General features: G+C 46.6%; 1 protein-coding gene across 15 annotated transcripts in view; it reads right to left on the reverse strand.

The window, feature by feature from the left end:
* The window catches only part of LOC115348056, a 96,690-nt gene that overhangs the window by 27,471 nt on the left and 55,369 nt on the right, over positions 1-13,850 (reverse strand). For 4 of the 15 annotated variants that reach the window (XM_041127268.1, XM_041127263.1, XM_041127265.1 and 1 more), the window contains exon 6: positions 5,911-12,349. The exons of 1 other annotated variant lie outside the window; for it this stretch is intronic. The gene's annotated coding sequence lies outside the window, so the exon portion shown is untranslated. Of the gene's footprint in view, positions 1-909; positions 5,233-5,910; positions 12,350-13,850 lie in introns of those variants that run through there. 10 more of the 15 variants (XM_041127272.1, XM_041127271.1, XM_041127267.1 and 7 more) reach the window with 9 other exon arrangements.

Raw genomic sequence — 13,850 nt, forward strand, 5'->3', positions numbered from 1 at the left:
TTTCCTCTTCGGGTGCATTCAGAGGCTTGTTTGTAAGCCAGCCCTTGCCCTTCAGCTGTTCTGTCTCCTTAGGCTTCAAGCCTAGCCGTCAACCCCTTGTTCTCCATCCGACACACAAGCCCTGACAAGGCGACTGCTGTCAAAGAGGGCATGACAAACCCTTTAACTGCTATTTTTCACCCAGACCCCAAGAGGCTTCACTGCTCATGCCCTGCTCTGTCCTGTGACAAACATGCTGATATAAGGACCCCCCCCCCCACTACAGAAACCCAGGTGATTTGGGTTTGTTCCCAATCCATGGCTTTGTTCATCATGCGAAATCAGCATGTGTGAAAAATAGTCACTTCTTCTATTAGAGATGTGAAAATGCAGTTTTAGCACCTTAGGATGGCTTTTCAATGACTTCAGCAGCTGGCAGCTCCCATTGAAGGATGCAAACAGATTTTCAGAGGAGCTCAAGTCCGTTTGAGACACAAAGGCGCCCTTCCCTCACCTACACAAGCCCATTTCAGAGCCTTGGCTGAGTGCCTTTGCTCATTACCTCCTCTCTCTGCCCTGCAAAGGGAGACCATTGCTGAAACCAGAGATTGTTTCCTCTCCTCAGGTTTCAATGTAATTTTGGAATAGGTTCCTGCTGGGAAAGATAAATCCTGATCTGCCTCCAGCAAGAATCTCCAGTACAAATAATTGGGATTTTGGTTCAATCCAGGGTAGGGATGCAGGGGCCAACAGTGAAACTGGAATGAAGAACTGCCACCGATTCAAGGTCTCTCCACCCCTCTCAGCCTGACTTTCTTAAATAAGGGAGAATACTTACTTTGAAACCTGCCAAATTATTTTTTGTAGGGAAAAAAAAATCCCAAAAGAAAGAATGTGTCAGTATCAGTGAAGTTTAAGTGTTAATTTTCAACATTCTCATTTAGATCAATTTTCTCTTAACTTTAAAACTTTTGTCCTGCATTGATATATTTTTAATGTGATTGATCTCTTCATGTTTCCAGTTATTAAAACAAAATATTTAATTTTCCCAATATTTTTTAAATTTTTCCATAACAAGCAAATTTAAATTAGATTGCCATTAAATTTGTTGCCGTTTAAAAACAAAACCAGATGTCAATGGAATGGAATCTGTTTTCTCTTTATCCCTACTCTAAAGCATCCCATCAGAAGAAATCAAGGAAGCAAAGCACATCAAGAATAGCTACCTGCAGAATATAGTCTGGCACATATTCTAGGAAATTAAGTTGCACTTCAGCCCAGGAAATCAAACGTGATTAAGCAACTGAGATGATCTATGAAAACAGGAATCTCCCAACGATATGCACACCGAGTTCTGTCAGTGAAGGATGATTAGCTGATGATTTTATTCACAAGCTGGCTGACTCCAGTGTTACTGCGAGCACGTTTCCCAGCAGCTGGCAATCCTCTGGGGTTTTCTGACTTCACGGCAGGCGGTACGGAGCATCACACCGCTCTGCTAACTAACTACCCGTGCTCGGCGCTCGTGGCCTTACCCAGACCCTTCCCTCCCAGAGCAGGACACAGGTGATTCCTCTCTCCCCTCTCCTGCAGCAACCCACCTGTGAGCTCCCCTTTCATTTCAACACGAAGCGTTTGGGTTCACAGGAGATGTGAAACCCCAACGTGGCCAGCCAGCTCCTTACCTTTAGGACATGCCTTGTTCTTGCTTTGCACATTATCAGAAGAGACCATCTATAATTGTCCCTGCAAAAATCACTCGGTTGCACAGGCACTGCCTAAAGTCTGGGGACTGGGTGGGAAGGAGGGTGTTGTACCACTAAGGAAGGGAAACTCTCTTCCGCAAGGAAAAAGCACTGGGCTCAAGACCTTACACCCCTTATACTTCCTTCCCCAAGCTCACAAACGGCACTGGCTTCCTGTCACAGCATTACCGGTCTCCCACCAGCTCTGTTCTCCCTCTTCTGAAATACTCCCATGGTGTCTCTATCCAGCCATCCTGAATGGCATCCAAAAGCTCTTCCCTTCCCCCTTCCCTTTCCATCGGCCTCTTCATTTCCAACACCACCTGCTCTCTAGCTTTGCATTTTCTCTGCTTATCACGGGGATTTTTGAGGATGCCACCCAGTACATGACGTGTCTTTGCAGTACGTGAAATCCCAAAAGCACCTCTGGTGTCACAGCTATGCAAGCAGGTGCCCAGGCTAAGCCACCAAGAGCCAAACAAGTCAATCACCCACGTGTGTGTATGTGTGCCTTGGTTTGCATCTTTGCTTTGTATTTTACAGGGAAAAAGGCAAACGGGCTCCCCCTTGCTAATAGTTCCTAAAAAGAGGCCTAAGTCACAACCTCAGCTTGTCTCCTTCAAGCCAGCACAGGCATTAGGTCATCAGCCTTGTCCTGCCAGTAATTGCTAGCTGCCCACAAACCCCTGCTGAAACAGGTTGGAGAGCTTTAGGAGCGAAATCCTCCTCCAGGGTTTCGAACAAGTTTCACAAGACGGTCCAAAGCCTCAGCAGCTGGAACAGTGATACGATGTCATGTGCGGCAGATGAGGTGTTAATACTTGTCCATAATGGATTTGCTGGGATGTGTTTCACGTTTCCTCCACCTGTTGCCCCTCTCTCATGGAGTCCTCCCTTCCCTGGGGTTTTGTCTTCATTACTTAAGATGTCTGTTCGTGGGGAAGTGGAGCTTGGTTGACCTTACTCTTTTTCACCTTACCTTCTTGTCTCTTCCTGACACGAGACCTCAGCAGTTCCCAGAAGTGGGATGTGTGGTCTGGGGAGAAGGAAAACAGGCACAGCCTCCTCTAAGGCTGTTAAGCTAACCAGCTAATTAATAGCTTGCTGATTGCACTCTTAAAAGAAGTACAGTTAAAAGAGGACACATAGTGTATATCTTCTTTGCCTTAAGAGACGGTTGTAAATCAATTTACCTATTACTCAAAACGGGATTACTTGGCTTGCTACGTTACATAGTTTTCCGGACCAGCTGGTGGGCAGAAATCCTAACCAAAACCGAGCTCCTGCTCCACTGCACAGATGGGATTTCTCTCCTCATATCCACACATTCAGTCCTGATCCTGACGTTTTGTCTACGTACACAAAGTGGGTATATTAAATGATCCTGCCAAACATATATGACCTCCTAGAAGTTTACACTTGCGAGGAGAGAAGAATAAAGGTCTGCACTGTATCTAAACAGGCATCCTTCCTAGCACATGTTCTCAGACAGGCTTTGGGGGTGGGGAAGAAAGGTGAAATGGTTGGAGCTCAGAAAACCTGGGTCCTCTCTCCTGCTTGGGCCACAAATTTCCTGAGAAAGTTTGGTTTCAATTTTTTCCCCTAAGAACACAAAAAAGTATCTGATGCTTTGTCCGAAGTGCCCATATACCACTAAAAACTGTCTGGGATCCCAGGTCCTTAGATTAACTCAGTGAACTGAGTCTGGTACCTTAAACCATATGCAGTCACTTAAGAGCAGATTAAAAACCAAACACACACATGTAAGTGAGGTGACAAAGCATGTCTGTGGTCAAGCAGGGATGTAAACCCAGGGCTTTAGTTAATGCCCAACTTATTTCTAAAATGGTCTGCCTGTGCCTCCATTTCCCAAGCTATCAACGGGGTTGAAAAGACTCCACTCTCTCACAGGCATGAGGCAAAGCTAAACACGTTCAGCTATTGCATTGATGTATAAAGGACCAGGGGCTGGTAGCAGTAACAAGATTCACAAATTAGAAATTAAAATTACTTTTAATAGCAAGATAAGCCACAGTACAAGTAGGGCCAAATCTCTTCAAAGTTCAGTTGCATCAAGGCCTGGATTGCCATGAGGACTGTGATAGAAACATTTTGGGGACAGTCCATTATGGCAACTAGCAGTGAAATGAAAACTGAACTTCCTCCCATGTTAGAGTTGAAGGCCAGTGGACTATTTAGTCTGACCTCCTGTAAGGTGTAGGCTTTAATGCATCACCCACTGTTTCCACTCAAGCCTTATGGCTGGAGTCTGACTAAAGCACAACCTCCAGAAAGTGTTGGCTTAATCGGCTGAAGGAGACCCTACCACCGGTCCCAAAAGTCATGCTGTCTTCGTGCGCGGGGAGGAAGGCTGGCTCAGGTCCCCGCACTTGTCACCAGAGGTGGAGGAGGAGGCGATTGCCTCCACTTTCCAGAGGAAGTCACACGCTGGGTTTTGCAGCCCGGCTCACATCAGCGCCTACGTCGTCTTTGTCACGGCAACGGCAGGGGAGATCCGTCAGACAGCCCGCGCCGAAGGCTCCCGAACGAACGCAGCATCCCGCAGCGGGGCTGGAGCAGCGCGACTGGGCCAGGAGAGTGCACCCACCGCGTCAGACCCTGCGGCTTCGGAGAGAAACCACGCACGGCCCCGGCGAGAGCGCGGCCGGGCGGGCTGCACGCTTCTGCGGCAGGAAAGTGGTCTATACGACACAGCTGATGTCACGATTGACTGATAGGGGGTTTGAGGAATCCCCCTCCCACGCCCGGCAGCTCAGCAGCCCCCTTGCCAGCTCACTCCCTCCCCCTTTGCCTCCCTCATCCCCAAATCACTTCCTCTGCTGGGGCCAGTGTAAGTGGTGGTGGGACTGTGCTCTGGGGCTGACCCAGGTTTGTGCACGCAAAAATCCATCCAAACCCAAACCGCGGCCTGTGTTTTTTAGCAGGGCTATTTTCAGCGCCAACGGCACAACAGAGGGTGAAATGACACGTCGTGGTGGAGAGGCTGCGACCGAAAGTGGGAAATGCTCTTCCTCCTCCCATCCCTGCTCGTCCCTGTCCTCACCCCCGCTCCGGGGAGAAGTTCCCATTGCCTCCTTTGTGTTGGCTTCAGGGCTCGTAAGACCTGCTTCAGCTCATTAATCTAGCAGAAAATGATCTCGTTTGACTTGCTAGGTTATTTCTTTCACTGGGATGCTCTGTGAACCCAGGTTAAACCGCTGTTTGTAACCTCCTAAAAAACCCCTCCAGTGATTTCAGTGGTTGGGGACACAGCGTGGGCCACCCACGGCTGCCCTGCGCAGGAGGGGGACAGCGTGCAGCAGCGGGCGGGCAGGACGAGAGCAGGGCTCAGGGCGGGGGGACCCTTCCAAACCAGCTTCATCTCCAAAGGAAACGGCAATCAGCAGCCTGGACGCAACACCAGCTGTAATGATCCCAAACAAGCCTTTGTTTTCTGCAGAAAATAAGGTGTGTTTTGTTCTTAACAACAGAAGAAAACCAGCCAGACCTAGAAGAGCACAGACAACATATCAAAGCAACCCAATTTCTAAGAAATTACTTAAATTGCTGCATAAATATGTGCATCTAGTTGCTGCATGTGGCTTTCCCAGTGAGTGAGTGATTCTCTTGCTATTTGACTCTAGGGACCTTTGCGAATCTTCAAATTTTCATGAAAAAATGACCCCTTTTTCACTTCTAAGACTGCCAAAGAACAGAGTCAATGGGGAAAAGGCCTGAAAATCTTAATGCTTGGGAGCAGGGTTAAATTATTTGACAAGATGATCCACAGGGAGACTTGCAATGCTGTGAGAAAAGGGGACCTGCATTTTTCATGGTTCTCAATGCAACAGTAAAATACCGAGTTTTTCAGAAAGGTCAAGGATAAAGTTCATGACTGACAGTTAAATAACTGACCAGACCTAGTGCTTTTTACAGCTTGATCCAGTAGCGAAAGGAGTGCTACACACACAGAGCTGGGATTTGTGCCCTGGTTGTTTTGCACAGGGGAAGCACCAACTGCTCCGATTTCCCTGCTGCAGCTCTGTTGCCCACAAAATCCTGTGGCCCAGCTGGGCTGCCAGAGCAATTATGTCTCCCAGTTGTCTGATCATCTCTCTGGGTTATTTCTGAACTGGAGAGCTAAACGTATGCAGCTTCTGCAACATGTTCACAAGGTTGTCACAGCTCTGCTTGCCCCAGCAAAGCACACGGCAAGTGCCTGCACCGGAGCACCGCTAGCGGGACAGCGTGGGTGTGAGACATCCCCATGGGTAACACGCTGGGATGCCCACCAATACACATTTCAATCTGTTGTAGGTGTCTCCAGGCATTCTGGTTCTGAAAAAGCAAGCTACAATTAGCTTTCCAGGCAAAAGCCCTATCCTTCCACGGATCTTGGTATTTGATTCTTACTTTGGCTTATTTTGTACTGCAGGAGTCCATTTGCCCTCCTCCCCCAAACACCACAATGCCTTCTCCATTACAAAGTTGAAACGTCTCTGCAAAACCCTGGTGTTAGTTTGCTTTAGTCCCATCAATAATCGTTGAATAATTAAAAAATAAACCTGAGAATGTTGAGTGCTTCTTTCTCCCTCCTCTCCCTCCCAATTATACAACACATTGATAAGATCATTAGTAATCACTTAACATCTGCTTTTCATGTTTGTTGTCACTGTTGCTATAATATTTTTGCCTTTTAAAATTGCAGAACTTGGCTTTTCAAGAGTGACTGAGGTTGTGTGGGAGAGAAGTTTGCATCCTTGCCAGGCCCCCAAGGATATGCTTTATATCTGGACTGCTTAAAAGCTCCCTCACCATCAAGGCTTCTGTTGTAGCTACCATAATTTCTGTTTTGTTATCGTGTAGGACGTTCTCTTTTGTCATTGTGTATGACCTTCTTAGTCTAGAAATGTCACTCTAACACAGAGTGGTATTGCTTGATTTCTTTTCCTGTTGGAAAACTTTGTTTAGTAACTTTAATCCAAAGGTCTCTTCTGCACTTGAGATGTGTGAACTGGGACCAAATTTCCTACATAACCCAGACCAGAAAATTTCACCAAGTGGCTAATAACACAATAAGAAGAGAGGATATAGGATGCAAATTGCTGTGACTTTGAGGAGCTCCTGTTTGCTCTTTATTCTAAACACTAGGAAACAGATTTCCAAGTGCCTGGACTGTGCAGTGGCAGCACTCTTATCCGGCTGCTGCAGAGCACTCCTGGAGCAGTGCTGAGCATGATTTGCTGTTCCAAAAGTGTCTTAATGCAAAACAATAGTATGTTGAGGATCAACATCTATATATGCCAGACATCAACAGCAAACACAACTGTCCAGGCAGGACCCTGTTTGAATTCTGTCCTGGTGTGCCCATTTGGCAGTCATACTTTGATCATCTGATGAGTCAGTGGGGTCTTCTTCACGCAGCAACACCAATTGTCTTTAAGCTCTGTGATGGTTTTTGCTGACCCAACCACTGCCCAGATGTCTTGGAGACAGACTGCATCACAGAAAAGCTGCACAAACTCCAAAAAGCCCCCTTGAAAACCTGACTGAAAGTAAGTCATCTAAAAGCCTGGTACAGGCATAGAGCCTTCTCAAGAATCCCTTCAGGACAGCAATCCTTCTCAGGAGGATTACACTAAACCACTTACTCAGCTATGCTAGACTTCACGGTACAGCACTGTGCTAATCCTCACCCAGGAGATAAACACCTCATGCCATGGGAAGCCGATGTGATGCGAATACTCCATGTGTAATAAAACCTGCAGTAAAACAATGCTTCCAATGCATTATGAAGTCCTATTATGGATCAGTCCTACAGCTGCCTCTTGGGTAGAGCTGTTAACTAAGGTGATTGACTTACATTTAAACAAAACTGCAGTCAGACACCCACAGAAGTACAGCTCAGGAGGTCTTTGTTTTTGAAACAGATCCTTTTCTATCTGTGCATGGCCAGCATTCACAACAGAGGTCCTCCGCTGCTGTCACTTCTTGGCACGTGACAGACTGAGAAGTTCCAGCTATGATGTCGCAAGCAGGGCTGCCCGGGCGATGTAGAGATCCACTCCTTTTTCATCGTAGGGGGATGAGTTGTTCTGTTCCCCCAGCCAAGCTTGAAAAATCTCACCCCTCATTTTATTATTAAAAATATTTTCAGTTTTGTGGAGGAGGGTTTGCTGATATTCCAGACATGAGAAGGCAACTGCTTTGTGATCTTGTAACTAGGGACCAAATGAGAGCTTGTTAGAAAATGGGAAAGGATTGAGGGGCAGTTGCACTTTTCCCACCTAACTCCTGTGGTTTTTTTGGATTACAATTCAATAGCTTAAACAAGGCTTCTACCATAGATCTTGTGATATAGGGTGTTTTCCAGGAAGCCCATCTTCTTGGGAGTCAGAGCAATATCTAAGACTCTCAAGAGTTAATATTAAAAGTGAAAGCACTGGTTCCTAGTTCACAGGACTGAAAAATGGGGGCAGTAGGAAGCCTTAAAATTCAGAAACGGGCCACAAAAACAACCCCACCCTGAAATCTTGGCATTTTGTTGTTGTTTTTGGAGGGTGTAGCTAAGGGCTTTTTATTGCTTGTGCTTTAACCTCCAAGAGCAGAGTGAGCAGTGTTACAGTGAATACTAATCAACTTCCCTGCATGTTGCCTTGGGAAAGAAAACCAGAAATGATTGTCCCATGTGGGATAAATTAGCACGTACCTCTAAAGATAATGCTTCCTGGTCCATATATTGTAAGGCCAGGCACAACCATAAAATTCATGTAGCCATCCTGGCCAAGCTGTGGTCGAGGTATACAGGTGATAGCAGACCAGAGAGCCTGTCCATTTCTTCTCATACTAACATCAGGGCTTTGCCTGAGGAGGAGTCAAAGGGCCCTTCCTCAGGCAGTGGCATCTCCTCCAGGGAAATCTCACCCAACTCTCTTTATGTCCTGTTCCTTGCGGCATGCTGGGTTTTGCTTTGCAGTCCCTCCATCAGTTGAGGAGCCAGCACTTTTGTTGGACCCTGTTGGTCTTTCAGCTGCGCATAAGGCAGAGTAACAAATAAATAAATACACAGCTGATGTTTTGTGGTAGAATTTAGATTCTCCTTCCCTCAGCATTTTGTATGGAAAAAAAGCTGTCAGAGATAGGTACTGGAATCTGGTCACTCCATCCAGCATGTACGGCTCTTTTCTGTTGTAATATTGTAATTTCATCTACTCAGGGGATTTGGAAGAACAGGGTGCCTAAAATATTTATGCTTGGAGTAACAAAAATACAGTAAAACCCCCAGTTGTAGACAATTCTCTATCGAATTCACTATCAGTGTTGCATGTGCTCTTTGCTACGGAGTTATTTTTCTCTTAAGGGAAATGTAAGAGAAGAAGCACAAGACCTGTTAAATAAACCTTTTCTATCCAACTGTTAAATTGTCTGCGATTTCTCCTAGTGGCAAAGCTGCACCGGACTGGTTACAAACTCCATTATAAGGAGACAATTGTAAAGAGTCATCTTGAAAGTAATTAATTTTATCTAAGTCTTTAATTGTAAATGCATGAAATGATACTATGCTAAACTTACGGGTGCTTCATTTGCTGCTGAATACTGGTCATAGGATAGGATTTGTGCCACCTTATCGACCTGTGTTTACACAACACCACTGAGCAGACAAGCTTAAGGAAAGGACCACATTTCCTTTGATAAGGGCTATGCCAACTACCTCCCAACGTCCTGACAACAGGGAGGAAGGGAATGAACTTGCTCCGTTTGATTCAGAGGTGTGGGCTGTGCACAGGTCTCCATTTCATTTAAGGTAGAAGATTTGTAGGCAATATCCTCCTCTTTGATATTCTCCCTCAAGAATATCTGGAGGGAGAGAGCCCATCTGAGCAGAGCAGACTAGGGTGCCATCTTCTCCTTAGCCCGGCCACACCTAGCGGTCTTCCTCCAGAAGGCAAGTGTATAGGGAATGAATTACTTTTTTCTCATAGCATTACTTGTCTCCCAGCTCAGTTTCCCAGACTGACTCGCTTTCCAGCCCCACCAATGCTAGTGCTGGCTCGAAGGAGGGAACAAGACCACAGCAGCCCTGACTTACATCTGCACGAAGATGCTGTGATGCTGCACGTCCCATTGCTGTGCCTGTTAAGGCTGTGCCCATTTCAGGTACCCAGACACCCCAGGACAGAGATGAGGAGCTCTTCAGGAAGAAGGGTCGCATTGCCTTGCATGCATGGGTGAGCCAAGCACACTGCGAGCGGCCCAGGAATACAAATCAGAAGCCATCGCTGCTCTGGCTAGCAAACAATGTGGAGAGAGCCAGTCAGTCATTTCTAACTGAACAGTGGGGTGACGTGCAGTGTAAGTTCATTCATCCACACACATTCTCTCTCTCTCCCCTCCCTCTCCCAAGAAAGTAAATGCCACATCTTTTGTGTTTCTTAAAATATCCCTTGTTAACATAATGAGGCCATTGACAGTAACCTCAAGTCAGCATCCTACCTCGATTCTGACAATTCAGCAGCATCCTCACTGCTCCAAGGAATTGGAAAACACAAGCAGTGCGGAAAACACAAACATCAATGTGCAAAACAAACACATCTGATGTATCAGAGCAGCAACAAAGAGCCTCCAGAGACTGCAGAGAAAGCACCTATTTGTTGGGGAGAGCAAACCCGGGGGACATAATGAGCTGGTGAGGCACGGTTCAGCTTCTCAGGATTCAGAAGGTAATTAAGGAAGGCAGAAGTCAGCAGAACAGCATATTACACCGTGACTTTGTTAAAGTCATCAGCATTCACCCCCTACTGGGAAGTCTTCTCTTTCCCTCTGCCCCCGCCCCCGGCACATTTGATTACCAAAACCCACGGTCATCTCGCATAAATGAAGAAGTTAATTTTAAAACTTTCTCAAAATGCAACTTGGAATCTTAGACTTTCTGTGCGGGAAACCTATAGAGGAAATAAAAGAAAATCAAGTAAGAAGAAGGTTAGTCAGACAGTGAAACGAAATGAAACTACAGCTGCAAAACTTCATGGATTTTTATGGCTGGGGAAGCCCACAGCAACATTTTGGTCTCCTGCCAGCATTGGTAGCAGCACAAAACCCACCACCATATGGTTAGATCAGTACATATCTGCCACGAGCTCTACTGAAACCAGGCCTGATACCTGAAGCCAATACAGCTCTGTCCTGAGTTCAAAACAAGCGTTTATTTTAAACATCAGTAAAAGAAAAACCTGTCTACAGATGGTTGCCACAATATACTGATTGGAATGGGATATATCTGACACTGAAGAGTATGCAGGGCTAAAGGGTTGCTTGCAAGCTAGTGTGGTTACACACTTCCACATTTTAAGGTCCTTGGAGATGGAGTTTTGGTAGAAGAACTTGTTCTCTATCATTTGCTTTTTCATTTTCACTCATAGCTAACTATCCTGTGTGTGGCCAAACCTGGACAAAAAAACATTGTTAGGAGAAGGAGCGATGTCATGGCATTTCCAAGCAGGCAGGGTACCCGGGCATTGCAGCAGTGTGTTGCCATTACTGCAGTAACCAGAATATTAGGAGACTTTTCCAGAATGACGCAGTACAGAGAACAGCAGGCTTGCCTATGCTGCTTTGCAAGGCCAGCACCACATGGCCCAATACATCATCCCAGAAGAGGCCAGACCCTCTTTACAAGCTTACATTTCCAGAGGAGAGGAAAAGATCAAAGCTGTGGGAGTACTTTTAAATACAGCAAGAACTGCTTCACTCTGTTCTGCTGCACGAGAGAGGGACTTTGTTGGAGAATTAATTGCTTTTTTGTCAAGAGAGTAACTTTGCACTGCCTCTACCCCATTCCCAGCCACACTGACCTTCATTACACCTTGACTCTTTCAGCCCATCTGGCCATAAATTAGGACAGACGAGTTACACCCTTTCCTTCTCCTGTAGTGCACATGAACATCAACATGTGCTGTTGGCACATAAAAGCTTTTGCCCTTTCTGTTTCCCTCCCTAGATAATGAGCCATCTATTAAGGCAGCAGATGCAGTTTTAGCTGGTAATATCTTACGTAATTATGTGGGTGAACAACAGAGACAGAACAGAAGATGGTGGAAACCAAGAAAAGCTAAACAGGCAGAATTTCCAGAGCCCCGAGAGCTGTAATGTCACCAGTGCTCTTCCCCTTCCAAATGCCTCTGCCGCTGGAGCCTGCAAGAAAAGGTTTGCTTCCCACAACTCCCAAGGAGCTCTCTTCCGCACCTGTAATGTATCAGACTCTTTTAAAATAAGCCTTGAAGTCCAGTCTATCCCACCAGTGTCAAGTTCTTACATCAAGCAGCTTAGGACAGCTGGACATCAACCAGTCTAGTCTTAGGCCTGAACTCCCAGAGGAACAGGGTTTTGTCTGAGATTTTTGTGTCTCATCAATCCCCCACTCTTAACTGTCAGCCAAGTAATATCTTTCCACTCGATTTCTTTGGTATAATGTCCACCGTGTGTTTGCATGCTTTTCCTTAGCTTGTGCCTATATTCACCTGGACTTCCAGATGCTCTCTGGTCAAAACTGGTGCAACTAAGGCTGCCACCCTTACTCAGCCAGGAAATATTGCAGAGGCAGTCTTCTCAACAGGAAAACAGTAATTCTGGTACCAAACAGGGAACAAGTGTGTAAGAAACACAACAAGCTAAATACATCTTTCAGACCTCAGTGAAGTATGGGTAGAAAGAACAGTCACAGGTGGCAGCTGGATTTGGGTCCCAAACATTGCTTTGCTGCAGTGCAGATCTGTGATTTGTTCTAACTGTGCGTGCAAATCCACCCCAAGTCTCACAGCCTTCTGATCTGAAAGGTGAGTTTGGCCATGGGATGAAAAGAAAAGGGTTTGGGTTAAGTTTTGGGCAAACTGCTACTGATCTTACCATTTTGTTATTTTTACTCCAGTTACTCACCCATCCCTACCCTAAAGCTGACATAAGCTTGGCTCACAGACCTCTCCCGTTGGATCCACTTGTAGCTGCCAGCCCTGCACGCACACACACATTAAATCTTACCTAATGAATAATTACCAGGGGACTGGGACATTTCATTCGCCTGATAACAGCACACACCTCAGGGAATGAAATAACGTTTCGAGGCTGGACACAAATGCATGTAACACAAAGATGTCATGGTTTACCCCTCATGACAGTCATTGCAAAGCCCAGACACAACATGAGGAAACAGGTAGGGGAAAAAGTGCCCTGTGGGGCTAGACTCTGTATATTAACCTGGGAATAAGCAGTTTTTCCTCGGAAGATTTTATAATTTAGGACAACAGTGCATGGGTGAGATGAAGTACTGCTATTTTCACATCACCGATTGGAAATGGATGCACAGATGTGAGAAATGATTTGCACAAGATTGCACAAGAACTCGGTGGCAGAGTGTGATGGGTTGACCCTGGCTGGTTGCCAGGTGCCCACCAAAGCTGTTCTATCACTCCCCCTCCTCAGCTGGACAGGGGAGAGAAAATATAACAAAGAGCTTGTGGGTCGAGATAAGGACAGGAGAGATATCACTCATCGCTTACCGTCACGGGCAAAACAGACTCAACTTGGGGAAATTAACTCACTTTATTACAAATCAACCAGAGTAGGGTAATGAGAAATAAAACCAAATCTCAGAACACCTTCCCTCCACCCCTCCCTTCTTCCCGGGCACAGCTTCACTCCCGGATTCTCTACCAACCCCCCCAGCGGCACAGGGGGACAGGGAATGGGGTTTACGGTCAGTTCATCACACGTTGTTTTCTGCCGCTTCATCCTCCTCAGGGGGAGGACTCATCACGCTCTTCCCTGCTCCAACGTGGGGTCCTACCCACGGGAGACAGTCCTCCACGAACTTCTCCAACGTGGGTCCTTCCCACGGGCTGCAGTTCTTCACGAACTGCTCCAGCATGGGTCCTTTCCACGGTGTGCAGTCCTTCAGGAGCACACTGCTCCAGCGTGGGTCCCCCACGGGGTCACAAGTCCTGCCAGAAAACCTGCTCCGTGGGCTCCTCTCTCCACAGATCTGCAGGTCCTGCCAGGAGCCTGCTCCAGCGCGGGCTTCCCAGAGGGTCACAGCCTCCTTCGGGAAACCCACCTGCTCCAGCGTGGGGTCCT

The sequence above is a fragment of the Aquila chrysaetos genome, chromosome 11 (assembly GCF_900496995.4).
Source record: "Aquila chrysaetos chrysaetos chromosome 11, bAquChr1.4, whole genome shotgun sequence".
NCBI classification, from domain to species: Eukaryota; Metazoa; Chordata; class Aves; order Accipitriformes; family Accipitridae; genus Aquila; species Aquila chrysaetos.